Source organism: Struthio camelus, chromosome Z, assembly GCF_040807025.1.
Source record: "Struthio camelus isolate bStrCam1 chromosome Z, bStrCam1.hap1, whole genome shotgun sequence".
Taxonomy (NCBI): Eukaryota; Metazoa; Chordata; class Aves; order Struthioniformes; family Struthionidae; genus Struthio; species Struthio camelus.
The window spans coordinates 50,670,310-50,689,189 of NC_090982.1; the positions used below are offsets into that span (position 1 = coordinate 50,670,310).

Here is an 18,880-nt window from a genome sequence, read left to right on the forward strand (position 1 = left end):
ACAGGCCAAAAAGTACACAGAAAATTGCTTAATGGAAATTTACAAATACACAAAAACTGAACACATGGTTTACTGTAGTCACATAGAATCCAGAAAAGCATTTCTCCCCCTCCAACTGAAATCTTAATCTGCCTTCTAAAAGACAGATTTTCTGGCTTAGAAATACTATTCCTATTATTTGAGATCATAATCTTATTTACATGTGAGTCCACTGATCAACCTTCTTGTTGTCCTCAACTTCACCAGGAGCTGCATAGGATATATACACATACACACGAGGATATATGCACAACTTGCAATACATTTCCATATTTCTATAGTATGGAGCTACTCGAAGGGGAGTACTACTCAATGGAACGAGTAGTACACGCACACACTACAGAATCCTCAGAATCAGCTCTTTTTCCACCACTGTCAGGAGGGGAAATTATGGGTGGATCTGCAAGCAACTTGAGCTTGAACCTTTTAGGCATAGATTTTATTGTCCTTATCTGCCTGCTAGGTAACCTGTCCAGATTAAGATTGAAAAAGATATATAACCCCTAAAGCCATAAAATAAGAGAGAATATTGTGACCAATCTGAGACTGCTTTTAGTACTTAAGCAAATGATCCTTTGTAAGGATCAAATGCACTGCTTCAGGGAAGGGGGCTTCTTCAATTTACCTAGAACATTGTTCCTCTCTCTTTTCATATCCAACGAATAGTTAGGAGGTCAAGTAGAGGAGAAAAAATAGCACATATTTTTTATTAGAACAGGGAAAAGCTTCAGTCTGCATGGACTTAAAACAAGCAGAAAATCCCTCCAGAAGATTGTCAACGGACGTTCTTCTAATACATTATGTCTGTTGTCATTAATGTCATTTCCATATCTGATCTCCTGTGTACCACCTGCCTGACCAAGTGCTTTATTTAATACCCAGCCCATACTAAATACTTTTGTGAAGACATGTCACTACAGGACCCTAACTCCAGAAGGTTTACAACCTAAATAAACCAATGGAAATTGTAGCCAGACCATATATAATCAAAACAGGTAGACTGAAAGAAAAACTGCCATGATTTATAGTATAAGCTTTTCAGACAGAAAAATAAAGTGTAAATTGATGGGCTTGTATGTTTAAACTTGTACAATAAAATATCTATTTCAAATAGTGTACATAAACGAATTTGTAAAAGAGTTATCATTTGCACTGGTAGCTCTTTCCCTGCCATTTTTTTAAAATCTTTTAAATATTAAATGCAGAGATTATTATACATATAAAACCTCACAGAATTCTCAAGGCAGGAAAATCAAATTATAATAAACCTAAAAGTAAGTTACAAGGCATTTAAAAAAAAACATTAAAAAAGGACATTTATTAATTCTGCACCACAGAATATATTTGTTAAAGGCATAGAATCAAACACTTTAAACATTGGACGTGGCCAACTGCAGTTATGATCATCTAAAACAATGCAGAAATTGGATTGGGGAAAGGGGAAAAAAATATATAGATTCAACAACTTTGAAACCAAACAGGTAGCAGCTTAGCATCTCATGCTTACAAATAAACTTAGCTTGCAAGGCCAAAACATGCAAGAGTCCTGTAAGTTTATCATAAAATCATTCTCTTCAGTATTTTGTATGTTTTCCCATTATTCAAGATGCAGAACAGAACCGCTGCTTTGCTAAAGCCTGATATAACAGACTTCAATAAGAATTCACAATTCTTTATATAAACAAAATCGCATGCAGAATAGTTGCACATAAAGTATATTTTCCCACTGTTCCACTATCTAGCTGTTAACCCTAACTCACATTTTTGCTTGAACATGCTTTTCCTAGAAGTGGGCAGGGGGAGGAGAGGGGAATAAGCGCACGACTTACAAATGAGGCAATACTCACGTTATAGATTTAATATATTCTTAGTTATTTTGTATTTCTTTCAACGATTAAAAGTAAAAGCCTCGGAAATTTTCATTGGTAAGAAACTAATTAGTTAATAATCCAGTTTTTAACTTGAGGAACTCTCAGTTTGCATGTTTTGTTATTATTGAAGATTAGCTAGACTAAGTTTAAATTATACAAGCCATGAAACTGGTTCAAATAAAAGATCAAATATGTATTTGGTGAACGACGCAGCAGAGGATGCACAGAAAAATAGCAACCCTCCCCTCACAGCATAAGGACACGTGAGAATTACTAAATATGAAGCCAAACACCACTTACCCTCTAGCCTCATGAACCTCTAAAATGATACTAGACAATAGCACATATGGAGAGAAGCTTATGATCCCAAGCAAGGGCTGAATCATCTCCATGCAGATGCTCTGAATAACCCCTGTATGCATACTGACATCAGCAGGAAAGACTTGGAGGCAGAGGATACTATGGTAACCATGCAATGTGCTCAGAGAGAAGCCTTTAATTGCTTTAACAACTTCCTGAGGCTCTAGCTACTGGGCTTCGATTTGCTAAGTAGGAAATGAAGGTTGTCACGGAAGCAGCGAGTGTGACACTGTGCAGAAAGAACTCAATGAATCCTGAATCTATTAATTGTTGTGTGTCTTTTTAAGTGACAAGTGTCACAGCCTGAATCCATTATTGATATTTCCTGACATCTGCAAGCTCTGCCAGAAGTCACAGGTCAAGAAAGACTACTGTCAGGTAGTAATCTTATAAACATTCATATTTTGTTTCCTCTGTTTGCATATACTGGAATCATTGCATTGAGGAAGACATTCTTTTCTTCAAGTAATGGCATTGTTTTAAGTACAGGGTGTACTTCTATATTGGAGGGTCAATAGACTGCTCACAACAAACTGAAGTTCAAATACTAGTGGTCAAACAGAATATAAACAGATATGCTATAAAATCTTTAGGCCATCACATTTATCCAAGTGTCACATGCCTCTCAGCTTTGATGACTATCTGCCAATATATCACTTATGAAGGACAAAGCTTAAGTAAATACTATGAGTAGAGGGAGATATACAGCTATCCTCTGGGTTTATCAACAAGTTTTGGAGGAAGTTTTTAAGAAACTTCCAATATTATCTCTTCATTTCACATGCAAATAGCTCACCTGGGATTTATCCAGTTCTTCAAAACTGAAAATAGCCACAGGACTACCAACGAAAACAAAATTACATAAAAGCAAAACAGACTGGTGAGGGATGGGGAGAAAAAAGGCAAGAGAAACCCTTTAAATCACATTCATTTCAGTTTTTAGTGGAAGACACTTAGGCATCCTCTCTTGGAAAAACAAACAAAAAACCCCCCACTTTCTGTAGGTTTGTCTTAACTGTGACAGCATTAGTGTGAACTGCAGTCAGCTTCACTGCTTCAATACAAGCGTGATAAAAGTGACAGAACAACGTAGCAGGCACCTCTTTGAATCTTCTAACCACTCAAGTTCCCCTTACCTGTCTTTTCCCAAGCTAACGCTCTGCTTAAGCAGATACAATCAATTAACAATTCTTCTAGAAGATACATTACTATTTCCCACAGAAAACACAAGGTCTTGACTTCATCTGCGGCTTTTGGCTCAAAACTGCAAGTTAGAAACATGACATTAACTTTATTTTGCCCTTAAGGATCAGACTACTGGGGAATTTTTAACAGTTTCTATTCCAATCTAATCCTAACCTCCCTTTCCCCACAGGTGTTGGATGTTTACTAAAAAATGAAGGCAGTCCTCAGTGTCATGTGAATATATTAAATGTTGCAAGAGTATTGCTATCGTACTTCCTATTAATTTTTCAGAATACTTAGAAGTCTAAAAACTTCACTAGAAAACCAATTCCGAGGAAGCACTAGTTCATAGGTCTATTCTAGAGCACAAGTTCGTGAATATCGTGCCAAGGACAGCCTGGGTTCATACCCTGTTATCTGGGGGAAGGAACTGGGTATACCATGCTGAACCCTATGGCCAGCAGTTTGGTCTCCACATGCACCATTATTGCTTGGTATCAAGCACGAGCAGACCATAAAAATGTCCACACTTCTGTTTAAGTTGTAGTCTGTTTGTGCAAAAAACATCAGTTTCCTTCTACCAACATATAAACCACCTCCTATGTAGGAGGCTGATGTCTGCTTCCTATCAATATACAGAGTTTCCGGACATACATTATTAGTTAGGATTCCCATGGCTTGGAATATCTAGAAGAGCTGCCATAGAAAAAGGTTGCTTAAATGAATTTCATAATTTCAATTCTAACATAAGATCAAAAGTTTGTGAAGAAAAAAAACCACTGTATTTTCTGTAAGTAGCTTGAAAGCCCTGATCATGACATGGTAGAAAGGGAAATGCTATTAAGCCTCACATTCCAACTATTTCAATTTGTGCATCCATCCATTCCTACCTTCCCTCTCCCCTTCCAGAATTAGCTGCCAATCAAGACGACAAATATGACTAAATTTTGCACATCTGTTTTTAAAAACTTGGTGGCTTCTTTTCAAATACAAGTGCAAGTCCCTTCAAAAATTCCACGTACGCAGGCTGCTTTTCATTGGTAAATTGCCTGCAAACTCTCTGCACAGATATTAGGTTTTCAAATCACTGATCTAAGGTGCAGAGGAACGTATTGCTCTCCATCAAACTCTTTGCTGCTATGCATATAATACGTACATATTAGGGAGGGGGAAAAGGCAAAGAACAGAAATAAAAAACAGTTGGCAAAAACATCATTATCCTAAAGTTGTATATATACTTCTCAAATAAGTTCCCTCCAACAGCAACAGTGTAGAAAGCTACACCTAGCTTGCTTCCCTCCCTGCCCCGCCCCAGCCCTCATTTTGCTTTTTGGGTTTTCCCACCTTTCCGTTGGGATACTTTCTAGGAGCCTAATAGCACTCACCTCTGTAGACGTACAGAGACAAATAGCAGCTCAACAGAAGGAGAAAGCTGTACAACCGTTTTACCTCCTCCAACTCCACCTTTAGAGAATGACATAAAAAGCTAACAGAAGAACCTAGACAACTCTTGTAAAGGTGCCCAGATGTCGAAAGGGCCACAAGCACTGTGCTGTCAGTGACAGAAAGTGTTTTCAGCTTTGTTGGTAAGCTTTCTTGACGAGGTAATTAAAAACATAAGCCACAAAGAACACGATATGATGTGAAGCAATCGCAAAAAAGCGCAAGAATTACTTCCTATTTTTTTTCCCGAAATATACTGTGTATGTTCTTATATTAGAAAATGTCTATAACAGATCCAGCATCTATACTTTTTACATTTCAGAAGCTTTCTTTTAAACTATTAACCTATATGTTTCTATGTTGATAGCGCAATTTTGTGCTGATTATCTGAAATGGATAGCAGGTTTTTCCTCAAGGCTTTCCTTTTTACACACTTCCCAATTTGGCATAGTCCTTTGCTTTCTTCTTTGCCTTCTCTTCAACTCAATCCTCTCACTTCATTAATAAATGTCTCAATAGTTTCACTTTTGGCCCTTTCTTTCCTCTTCATGTTTTCTTTCATTCTATTTAGTTTTCTTATCTTAGCTACTGTGTCAGGGCAATATGCTCCCAGGTAGGAGTTTGTGACATCTTTAACAGAGCAATTGCAACGATGAACAAGGAGCTGACGTAATCAAAGGGCTCTGCCTCAAATTTTCACCACCTACACAGTGATAATTTAGGAGTATCTACTGACCAAACATCTTCCCACCAGTGGCACGCATCAGTGAAACTTCTGAAGCCAGGATGTGGAAGATATAAAGGCACATGCCACCGCCAATTCCTTCTCAAGTGAATTAAAAACTACAAACAACAACAAAAAACCCTACAGAGACCAGCCTGAAGCCAAATATAAAAGCTTATTCTAGTCGAAGGGAAGGGAAGCATTAATCCCTCGACTACAAAGTTGAAAATATAGTTACAAAAAATGAAAGTGAAAACCTTTACAATCTTAAATTGCTGAATGACATATATAGCTTTTAAAGTGGCATTTATCCAAAATGCCTTTCCCACTATCTTCTTTCAGTTTTGGGAAGAGAAGGAATATAATATTCCAGAACAAACAGCATCAGGCCTCTCTAATAACTCCCATCCCTCACCTCAGAGGTCTTGATTTAGTCATCAAGTGAATGTCTCAGTTTCTTCAGCTTGCATCTCAAATTAAAGTACTTCTTCAGGCAAGCTCCACAACTTCCTCCTCCATCTCGAGCTAACTCACTTGACTGCTTTAAAAGTAAAATAAAAGGAAAGGCTAGCTTGTTCATTCCTCACAGAGTAACTTGATTTGCTATGGGAAGTTAATATTGTCAGGCAATAGTGTTTCCTTATACAAAGTTCCTTTCGAAATTCAGACAAAAAAACCCACTCATTTTAGGTGAAGTTATAAGCCAAATGGAAGTTTTGCATGCTTCTCAGAGGCTTGATTTGGGCTGAGTAAGACATGGGATCCAAGGTTGGGGGGGGGGGGGAAGGGGGAGGAAGCAGTCACTTTTTTTAGACTGCAACTGTAGACAGGCACAGGGTCAGAATATCAGCATATGCTAAAATAGCAATTGTAAATTATGACAGAAGGGAACACCACACAGACTTTAAGGTCAGAGAGTCAAGTATTGAAGAGTTATGGTTAGCGTATATAAAAACAAAACTTGGTTTCATTTTTTCAGACACATAACTGTCTCCTCATACGCTCTTATTCCTACTTCTAACACTATTCTCCTTGATTCCTCCCTCCCCTCAAAAAAGTCTCAGTTCTCTGTCAGAAGAACGACAAGAAACAGCAGTAGCTTAAGCAATGACAGCATATTCCAAAGTTCTGTTCATATTACAGACGTTTCAAGATACTTGCTCCCACTTACTTCACAGGCCTCTCCTCTTCCCAATTTCTGGGAGAGAGATGGAGGGCAGCCACAAAATTTACCATTGTTGAATCAGACACTTTCAGCAACTCTTACCCTTATCCACACTGAAATCTGAGCTTAAGCCGTTTAAAACCATCACTGGTGCAGGAAAAAAAAAAAAAATCTATAAAATCTACTAGCTTACAGAGTGGAAACATTCATCATGTTAAAACCATGCAATAATTACAATAGCATTGACAAGAATTAGAGAATTATTTGTTTAAACACGAAGCAATACATTTGTCTTACGTGAAAAAAAATACTATAAGCATGATGGTATATGTAAGGGATTACTGATAGAAAATTCAATTAGAAAATAGTTTGAACTAGGAGATCATTTTGTTTTATTTTAAGCAGGCACATCATCTACTGAAGGGTTTCTCTAGATCTCCATAGTGATAATAGGTTGCCAAGAAAAGTGCTGGATCCTTCCTACCATAACACCTGTGGCAAAAAGGAAGGAAGGAACTCTCAAGCAGCAACTCCCTGCTCCGTTGTGGGAATTCCTGAACTTGCCCATATCATGGTACACATATATATCTCAGTAACACACGCGGCAAGCTTCAGACCAAGCATCTGGTTCTACTACCAAACCTATGCAAATCTGGCTCTTATTTGGCACTAGTCCCACTTCAAGAACGCTTCTGAACGCCTTCTAGGACTACCCAGTTCATAAAGTATTGTAATAGCAGAATGCTGACATAGCTTTTGTGCAGATCGTGTCCAGAGTGCACAGCTCTGTTTTCAACAGGTTCTGTCTGTTGAAACACTTGAAATATATTATGTTTTTCTAAATGTATGCATTTTTTTTAATTAGAATTCTGCTTAGGAAGACTTCTGCTTAAGAACATTTGCTTTATGCAGTACCTAGAGACTAGCTACAAAAAGTGAAAGTCAGAAAGATATAGAACTATACTACCATTTCTAAAATAGTTATGGTGTAAGGTACTTACAAATAGGGTGCACTCACACGTTTGCATTGATATATTCATATTTGAAAAACATTCAAGAAAGACGCTTAGTAACACAGTTCAAGCATAGCTCTGAAGATGAAACTCTCCACGTAAATATAGTACTACAACACCTACATGTATTTTATTGCTTCTAAACATTGATCCTTGAAACATATGAGCAGCAGAAGAGACTATGTCTCATATTTTCAAAATTATTTCTTTAAAAGGAATGCCAATGCACACAGTAGTATCTCGTTACATTTGGAAGGGTGAAACAGTTCACATCACATTGCTTTTTATTCATAAACAATGCATATACCAAGAGTACTATAGTCCACATTGCATTTCACTTTACATTTCTGCGTTTCAGACAAAAATTCCAAAGTAAAACCCAATTTTTCATCATCCAAAAATCCTAGTGCTGCTTTTCCAACTGCTCCCCCCAGAGACATTAAGCAGTGCATATTATTCTCCTCCAGCCCCCCATTCTTGATTTTATATACAGGCATGCTTAACTACTAGCATGCCACCTTTTAACAAAATATTCACAGCAAAGTTTCCTGCTTTGCCTTAAAATAGGGTTATTCTTCAGTTGTCGAATGCCACTGTTTCTTCACTGCATTACTGGCATGAGATGTGACGTAAGTGCACCAAGTGTCTGATGCTAGAGAAAACCAAATATCTGTTCTTTTAGATTCCTCATGCCACTTCACTTCCCCCAATAATTTTAACACCACTTCCATTTCAAGCAGCATGCTGGATCTTGCACTGCTTCTAGATCTCAGAAAGGTCTGTGACAACACCATACATTGTTTCTGCAAGTTAGAAATTAAAAGTTTCTCTCTACAACTGGGCAACCACGCTTACAGGTGCCTCTAGCTTTTATTAGAGCAAAATCAACTACGATGGAATACACACAGAGCCTTCAGCCCATCTGTAGCACACGAGTTACCTACTTACTACAGATGTTCCCAGCTGCAAACTATCACTATCAGACACAAATGAAACTGTCCTGAACTCTATGGGTTATTTTTCCAGATAAGCAACACCTAACTGAAGAGAAACGTAAGAATTTTACATGGTAATTACAATTTATTTTCTGTAACCAAGAGAAGACAGAACAAGAGATGTTAAAAGGAATTAAGAACATCGAACTTTATGCTGAAGAGATTTGTTGTTTCATAGCACTTCACCACTGGCAAATCTCTCCACTGGACATTTTAAACATGGAACATGTTATGTCTGTTTTCTGCACTAGCTCCTACCTAGTTTTTACACAGAAGAATAAAAGGTACATTTTGATTAAGGAACATTTGTTGTTTAATTGGGGTGGGAAGGTGAGAGAAGGTTTCCAGAACACCTAGTGGGCAAGGGTAGCAAAGCCAGCAGCACTCCCGCCGCTCCCTTGGCTCAGTTCAGGCAGATTTCTCAGTGAAACGAGCACCTTACACAGCCACTTGTTTTTCCGTTCCGGCCCTACAGGTGAGCAAACACAGACTGTGTTGAAAGGCTTATTTTTGTTTAAAGATGACTCACAGTGACCAACTTTATTACAAGAGGACAGACATGCTTGAATTAGTCAAGTAAAATAAGGGATTTGTACATAACCATGAATAATGACATGATAGCACAAAGCTATAGCAGAGATCTCCACAAAATAGTCAATACCTATAGCATTTACCATAAGGAAGGCTAATTAACAGGAAAAACGGATATAAAAATCAAAGAACCACCAATTGTATCATGTTTTACTATGGAGTTAGTTTGCCACATGCATAAGAATCTAGGTAGACACAAAAAACGTACAATTCTGTGCCAGAACACAGAACATTTAGAAAACTGCTTCCCATGAAGATCTGTCGCTTAACTGGAGCTTTTTGGCAATGCACAAAAGAGTTCACAAAATTAGTGAAAAGATTTTCTTAAAAGTAAATTGAAGAGACAGAGCATATGGAAAATTAAAAAGCAGGAGTGAAACAGGTCATCAAGCAAAGCATCTTTTTGCTCATCTCCATGCAAGTCTATCAAGAGGTCCTCTCTGATATCTGCTATAATCCTAACTCCCCACCTACTAGTAGCATAGGCAACTCTTCTCCTTAATACTGGTTTAAATAAAAACAAAAAGCCCCCTGTAACAATTAATACAAGTTTCAGCAAGAAACAGCAAACAGTTCTCCAGAGTATAAACAAACGGAAATAACGCTAGAGCTCCTAAAGATTATCAGGAATCACAGATCGTTATGAAAGACAGAAGAAGGAGGGGGGGAAAAAAAGAAAAGAGCCAGACATACAACATGAGCCAGCAAATCTAGTCTAGTAAATCATACTTCGGTGTTGTTTCAGAGCAGACGAGTAGCCCTGTCAGCAACAGCTGTACAGCACTGCCTGAACACCTCCCCTGACGCCTGAGCAACGACAGAACTTACAGCGCAGGCCCTTGTTATCTCCTGCTTAGGGAAAGGAAAAGGACGCTGGAGGCATTTCTTCAAGCAGCATGTACCACACCAACACCCAAATACCTCATCCCAGGAACATTTTCAGCATTTATTCTTGGGACCTGATGCTGCCACGTCAACACAGTACTCAAGGGAGCCCCAAAAAACACAAGTACCGCCTATGCAGATGCTGCAACTGGCCTAAAAACAAACTTCAAGAAGTATTACACAGACAGATATTCGTTAAGATTTTGCAAGACCAAAAGGTATTAAGGAAAGGACAGTTTGACAGGGGCAGAAGAAACTACATAGGACAACCTGACTTTATATATAGTTTAATACAAATGAAAAATGCATGTGAAAGCAACAGCATAATATGGACCTACTAGGTGCATCATATTCTTCACATCCACAGTTCAGCATGACTGCTTTGTATTTTACATAACTGTTGAAATTTCATTTCACTACCTAGCAATAAGTTATTTTTCTCAATATGGGCTCATGACAGGCTTCACTATTAAAAGTGCTGATGTGGCTTGTAAATGAGTTAAAAATATCTTAGTTAAAGGTGGATACCACAGGCCTAACTCTGCCTGATATTGTTCAATTAAATTGAAACAATCGACTTCCCTCCAATCCTCCTCTGAAAGGAGGGAATGACTTAGGGTATAGTTTAGTGAAGATTAGAATATTTAGGATCTGCCAGACACCTCAAAATTTAAGTACAAGGAAAAAAAAAAAAGAGCGCTTGTTGTACAGCAAGGACAATGGCCTTAGAGGATTCAGTTATGCAAGATGCTAGCACTGTTTTCAGACAAGATCTAGTTTGCTCCTTCACAGAGTCTGTATTATTGCCCCCCCCCCCCTTTTTTTTTTTTTTTTTTTTTTTTTTTTTTTACAAGCTATGTTAAGTCAAAGATAAAAATCCAGAGTGTAACAATATTTGTTTTAATTGGGCTCACAGGACATTCTTTGAGTGCAAACAAACAGAGTTTGTATTTGAAACTGAAGGGTAGGCAAGGAGCAATTCAGCTATCTGTGCAAAAATGCAGCTGACAAGAGCTGCAGGCACTGAAATAACTGCCTATCCACCTGCCTAGGACATGTGCCTTGGCCTAAATATCACATTTTCTTTAAAAGCATATTCTTCCATTGTCAGATCAACACTGGACTGACAGGCAGAAGAGACTGCTCCAAGGCAGACAGCTGAGTGCCGCTGTGTTCCCTCGCACATTAGAAATAAGAACGCTTACCCAGAGCGGGAGCTGATAGTGGTAACGGTAGCATCTGCCGCCAAAATAAATAAAGCCTGTTCAACGATTGCATAAAATGCTTGATGTCCACATAAACAGGCAAATAATTAACCCTGAAGTCCTATGTGAACCAATCTCTTGGTCCCTTTCTATATCAGGAAATGGGAAAGGGGAGAACATTACCTTAAAGAAAACTAACGGCTATTTCATCTTTCAGCAAGTATTTTCAATTGCAGGATGTGCGCGTGCAAACACAACCAGCAAACACTGAGCTAAAACCACTATTCTGAAACCAACACACACAACAAATGTAAGGAAAATGGATTATCCACATCATTACTTTTAATACCACGTATTGAAGTTTAAATGATAGTCCATCAAGATTTTAAAAGAAACAAGCCACGTCCATGCTAAACGATCAACAGAATTGTTCACAGACTTGGATTTCACTGAAGTAGTAACGCAGCACTAAAACACAGTAGATCAGCTTTATAAGAACTGTCTATGTCAATGCATCTCCAAGTGAGATTCCAACTTGCAATGCACATCGAGAACGGCAGGTGAAAATTCCTGCCCTCAAGAACTACTATCTGTTTATCAACAAATAAACAACTAATCAATAAAGTCTAATAAAACTTATATCCCAAAGATTGTATTGCTTGATAACAAAGATCTTACCTCAAAGATCAATTTCAACAGCAATGATTCAGTAGGTACTTGGTAACAATTGAATACATTTGAAAAAATTAACTGAAAAGAACCATATATATTCAAATACTACACTAACTCAAGAGCTTTTCACCAACAAACCTGTTGGCATTTGAGTCAAACTCCTGACAGGGATAAAAGGTGATGAAGACAGACATGGAGGAACATTTTCACAGTTAGACGATCCTCCAAGAAACAGTCTTCATGCTCACAAGAGAAAAAAAAAAACCACACACAAAACCCCCCCTCAGCAACTACAGAGACAGATAACATAGATATACAGCATATACAGCTTCTCAGCACTGACCGAGAAAATAAATCTTGCGTATCATTGGAAACATATTCCATTCTTTGGAAAAACTTGCTACCAAAAGTCTCTATTACGAACATAAATTTAAAAGTTCAAGTCAGACTAAATAAAGAGCATACAAGGGCTCCAAGTTTCAGTAAGGCAATACTTGGTTTCCCCAGTTCAGTTGCTAAATGAAAAAATGCTTAGCATTAAATGAAAATACCACATGATAGAAGTAAATCAAGCGTAAGAGAGGGCACAAACTTCATGAATTCTAAACAGAGTAGAAAACAACAACAAAATTATACAAAAGCAGCCCAATTTCAAAAGCCAATTTTAAGCAAGCTGTTCTGATTTAATATTTTGAAAATATAGCTATGAACCTGAAAGTTTTTTTTTTTTTTTAAATCTCAAGAAAGAAAGAAAATGCAAAGAGAAAAAGCTCTCAGCAAAGAGATAAAGTAACGTCGTCATCCTCTGGTAATGCTCTTCATTGATGAGCAATTTTTTGAAAGGGAGCGGAGAAGCAGGCGCATCCACCGGAATACCTCTAACATCCTCATACTTGAGAGCCAAGAAAGCATTGTCACTCTAGCATTTCTTTCTTCCCACTAGAAAATACTCGCATTTGATTGAGATAAAACGTACTGGAGAGACAAGGTCCGGTTCCAGAGCCAGGTATCTGAACTGAAAGCAGGAAAATGCTCTTTCCTGGATTTTTCAGTAGCTTCTTTGCCAGAGTAACACAGGAGAAATGCCCAAATTTCAAATCAGAGGGGACAACTGCCAGACTAGAGTGAAGTGGGGGGTGAGGAGGGAGGCCTACATCAATAGCTGATGGGTTGAAGAAATGAGAAGTCAGGGCTGGTTAAACAGAGAAGACAGGACAAGATATAGGAAAGGACAGTCTGGCTAAGAGCTACAAAGGGAGATGAGCATCAGGAGCTGCTAGGACAGGAAAAAACAGGCAGCTTTCCCTGCAACCACAGGGTCCATTAAGTTCTTGCCAAGAAGATCCTGACAGCATCAACAACTTTAAGGACAAAAGTGCTTTGAGGTGGACATCTGTCCAAGTTTACCTCTGAGTTTACCTCTGAGAAACTGCAAAGAGTATCTTATAGCTGAAGCTGCTAACATCAAGAAATGTGAACTGCGACAAACTTATATTACATTCCACAGTGAATAGAAATTCTTCTAAAAGTATTTAGGTATAATAAGATAATTCTTTATAGTCTGTTTTGAAGCCATTTTCAATATAAACAAATACATTACAAAAACAAATACATACATAAGTACATATACACCCACTAAACAGGTAGGTAAAACAGAATCTGAGTGAAAGAGGTCAAATAGAGTAACTAAGTATTTCAAGACCACTACCTATAGCTGCAAAAAGCCTGCAAATTGCCTGAAGATGATCGGAAACTGCACTTATGCAAATAAAAAGAGCTGGGCTTGAGGTTAATTAAACCATTAATCCCTTTTGTTTGAACGTTATTTTCAGAAGACCCTTTAGCTTGACACTAGGAAAGTACACTGTGTGTGATATTTTACAAAGGCATTGTCAAGTAAAATGCTTAAGATGACCTGTGTATTTATAAGAAAATCCCTAGTTTGCAGTTTCTGAAACTGTTTTACTTAATCATGTTAATATTTTTGTTAAAGCTTGTTTTCTAATGTGAACTCACTTTAAAAGCTTTTTGGGACCACCTCAATCTTTAAACCCTCGTTGTCATACAGGGTCCTGAAAAAACAAAGGCCTTGCCTTGCAGAACTGTGGGCTAGCAAGCACTAGGAGCTGGCAGATAGTAGGGAGATTGACTGAAACTAATGAAGTTAATGGCATACAGCTGCCTAAGGCAAGGTGCTTTTGTTTCATTTTGCTAGGCTCCAACACCAAATACAAAAGAATGCAGCTACCCCACCTACAGAGACCTTCCACATACAAACCCAGTACTTAGACTGGGTCTAAGTGAGGAGCATGGGGTGGCTACTCTAAAAACCTAGCATAGATTTTCTAACATATCTGAGCACCAGCGTAGATTTTAGAGCACTTGATTAACATTGCAACGCTATGCTGAAGTTTTATTTCACATTATCTTTGAGATACAACACCAGTGGCACCATTTCACATCAGCAATGTAGTTTCCAATTTTAATTGTACACTACTTACACATCAGAGATAGCAATAAATACTTGCAACGAAAGTTGTTGTCATCTCCCTACAATGATAGATATTTTACATTTGTTACATCTGTTTCCTAGTTACAGTTTCTGGATCTAGAGCTAGGTCATTTCAAACATAAATTAAACTTCGCAAAAAAAACAAACAAACTAAGGGCAACTACTCTGAAATTCAAAAAAAATGGCAAACAAAACCTGTCCATATTCTACAAGAAATACAGTTCTTATAAAACAGACTGAATGATACAGTTCTGACAGGGCACACTTGTTTAAAAATCCTGATAAACATTAAAATCCCCTATTAGCTTAAAAAAAAATTTTACACAGTCATAATTACATACCTTGTAAAAACATGCCACTGAATTCCCTACCACCTACAGTGCACTGTAACGAACTTATAGGTATGCAGTCACCTCAGCAAAGTGTTGCATAGCTAACAAGCTTTTTTTTTTTTTTTTTATTAAATCAACACCACTATAAAATGAGAATATTTCTAGTAAAGTAAAGAATTAGTTATACAGAAATACTTATTTAGGCCTTAAGGAAGAACAGGATAAAGACAAACTTCAGCACAAATCAGAGCATAGTTTTGGGATGACCAAAGAACCAAAAAGACATTTTCACAAATCAAAGATCCTCTTCAGTGATCAAGCAGCAGTCTGAGGATAAGCACAGATGTCACTTCAAAGCAATTCTTCCAGAACAGGCTGCTTCTAATCCTTTATTTTTATTTTTTAATTAAAAGGGGTAGCATATTAAAGAAAAAGTTTGTACTTGCAATTCATCTGTGAACCAGCAGCTACTACAAGAAATAATCACAAGTAATCAAACGGACAGACAATCTCCTCGCTGCATTAGATAACAACGGAATTGCTTTACCACTAGGTCACAGAATGGCAAAAACTATCATTTCAACAGGACTCATTATCACAATGCACGAACAAGACTGAAAGGGTTATTACAATGGTAGAAGTACACCCAAACTGATCCGACTTTTCCATGTGGACAAAAACCATTCCCAATTCCTTAACAGGTTGCTAGTTCAAGTCATACCCATACAAGCCATGACTGAGTAATAAATATGCAATTCTGTCTCCACTCTGATGAGATTCAAAAGCCAACTGTGGCAGGCAAAAGGACTGAATTTATCACCAAATAAAGAGTACATGGCTTGATACAATAATACAGTTAACACAACACTACATTATCTTTTCCAATTAGCCTCATACAGCCTCAGGAAAAAAAGGCAAAGTATCACAGGACAGACTACTGTTTGAAGCCTATCCTGCAAATCAAAAACTATACTTCAAAGACCACAAAAATAGTAATGGGTCTCAAAAAGCACCTCTGAATATTAAAACATATTGGTAATTCCATGATAAAAAGGCATGGGTAAAACCAAAGAGAAGATTTGGTAGCTATTTACTTTTTTTACTTCAATTCATTCTGAAGTTAAAGAAGATCACTTGAAAGAAAAGCAGTGAGAAAGAAGCAACAGCCTATATCCCATAGGTAAAGAGCAGCACAGGAACCAACACTGAGGCAGACTAATACACTGTCCTTTTGTTTGATCATTTTTCTCCCTCCCCCCCCCCGCCCCCAAACAAAGAAAGGCGAGAAAATTTCAGCACAACAGGCTGAGCTTTATGGCATCCAGTTACTATTGCTTTTGTTTCAGGTTAGACAGAGTCATAACTGCATCAGTATTGTCACCATATAACAGCTATGGATAAATACTCGCTGTGTGCATTTCTGCTTTCAAAAAAAGTGATGTGACTATCAGCCCGAATGAATGTTTTGTTTTTTTTTTTTTAAATACATATATGTATGTATATCTATTAAAACAAACAAAAAAAAGGCTTTCAGAAAAGTGCAATACACATATACTCTCTCCTCTTTAAACTCTGGCCCAACCATTTCCAATTCAAGTCACCACCAAACCATGAGGTGTCTTGTATAGATAATGTCAGACCATGGAGAGAAACAGGAAAGGCAGGTGTTCCAGACAGCTATCTGGAATAATCCTCACATATCTGACTGGCAACTGTGAGCTGCTAGAATTTCATCAGCTTGCATGCTCATTTAAAGATTATGCAAGTTTTACACCTTGCACATGTATAATCACTATCAACTATGCACACTATTTATGCATATTGCAGTCATGACCTCCTGCCTACATTTTAAGACATATATTAAAAAGAAAAAAAAAAAGAGAGAGAGAGACAGAGAAACAAAAGAGAAAAACTACTTCCCAAATTATGAGTGTTTTTATTTTTCTTTTGCATCTTCATTAGATACAAAAGATTCATATTCTTACCTGAAAAATTTGGTTAGAAATTCAGTGCATTTGTCTGTCTATATGCTTGGGGCCCCAGTTACTTGCATTATTTCACAAATAACTCAAATAATTTTGCTACAATTATTAAAGTACATAAGCACATCTTACTTGGAAACGTTAATAGTTTATTTAAACAAAATTCCCATAAATCTGCCCACAAAGAAAAAAACCAAGAGGCATTGCCATAGTAGGTGAGATATAAAAACCTGATTCAGTTCATTTAAGAGTTAGTTTTGCACATTTGTTAAGGTACAAGCGTTATGATTATTCATTTGGCTGCATCTATCTTCTCTTTCTCCTCTCTCCATGTATAGACCCTGGAGCGTTCACTTCAATTATTCTCGGCAGAAGCTAGGCACCACAGTTTACTCATAGACAAAGTATTCTATTTATCAGCTATTCTCATCTAAGGGACCCTAACTATGCTCAAAATACTTAGGATTCTTCTTCCTGGATGCCTCTGACCAATAGTGAGTCACAGTAGACAGATGGCCTGTTTAGGATTATTGTTGTTTTTGCAATAGAAGTATTGTTCTTGGATAAACTACTGACAAACAGGCGTCAAATATGTGTACCTGCCTCTACCAACAGTTATGATAAGCCTGCCTCAGTTACTGTTGGGGTAACACAGACAGCTGAGTCCACATGTCCATTCAGTTCCTCTGAATGCATGGTTCATGAGAAGGTGTTTCTTTTTAAATCTAGAATAATTCTCCTGTTCACCTATGATGAGGAACCTCTCTGGCACTGTTCTATTTTTTAAATTAGCAGGAGAGAACACAAAGAGTCATTAAAACCAGCATTTCTGATAGCACCCCCTAATTATTTTCACATAGGCAGAGAGAGAACTACCTCAAGCCATTCTTTTGACTCCTGGAATTATGTTAAACCATAAAATGCTTATAAATAAACAAACCACTCCCTTGAAATGAAGTGACCTAAGAAGTAAGGATAGGCAACTAAGAAGTTTATATTCCAAAGAGGTGTTGTTCAGATATTTCCCCCCATTTCACAGCAAAACAAGAGACTGCTTTGTGCCCACTGCTGTGAATTACTGAGCACTTACACAGAGAAATATAGATTGTTCTCATCAGGAAGAGTTATTATCTTTCCTTCATACAATCCATAACTTTAAAACATCTTTGGTGTGATAGAGTTATTAAGGTCCATTCCACAAAGGAAAGACCATAATAACTCACTGCCACTACCATCACAGCTCGTGAGTTATGGATAATACGAAAGATAATTGCCCTTCCTGAGTAAATTATATGGGCAATTTCTTATGGGAATTGGAAGGTATTTTTTGCATAAATCACTGTGCCTTATTAACCAACAATTTAAACCCACTTTAAATTTTGAGATCACATCCTAGAGGCACATGTTTTTAGGCCTGCAGAGTTATTTTCAGCAAAAAACAACATCAAGCCATTGCTAGAGCTGGACCTTTACTGTGCAGCAATACATGCATTTAAAACCCCTGGATAAGCATTCTCCTTTTTATATTGATACTCTGGAAATTCACATAATAATGCTTCAGAGAACTTTAATAAAACTAGACTAAATCACCTAATTATGCATATTTCATAGAGTGTCTCATAACATCCTCAGGAAGACTGATGAGGTACAGACTACACAAACAGACAGCAATGTGGCCTAGCTGAACCGCCAGGTTCCAAGGGCTATGGTCAGTGGCACAAAGTCCAGCTGGAGACCAGTCAACAGTGGTGACCCCAGGGATCAATACTGGGGCCAGTACTGTCTAAAGCCTTCATTAATGACCCCGGATGACAGAACTGAGTGCACCCTCAGCAAGTTTGCAAATGATACACAACCGGCAGGAGTGCACAGCAGAGTGGATGGTTGTATTCCCACTCAGAGGGAC

The 18,880-nt window shown here is 37.7% G+C and overlaps 1 protein-coding gene across 10 annotated transcripts in view; it reads right to left on the bottom strand.

Annotated features, from left to right (window-relative positions):
* The window catches only part of PAM (peptidylglycine alpha-amidating monooxygenase), a 151,935-nt gene that overhangs the window by 122,854 nt on the left and 10,201 nt on the right, over positions 1-18,880 (bottom strand). The window contains exon 1 of one of the 10 annotated variants that reach the window (XM_068927039.1): positions 2,211-2,285. The exons of the other annotated variants lie outside the window; for them this stretch is intronic. The gene's annotated coding sequence lies outside the window, so the exon portion shown is untranslated. Of the gene's footprint in view, positions 1-2,210; positions 2,286-18,880 lie in introns of those variants that run through there. 10 annotated transcript variants of the gene reach the window in all.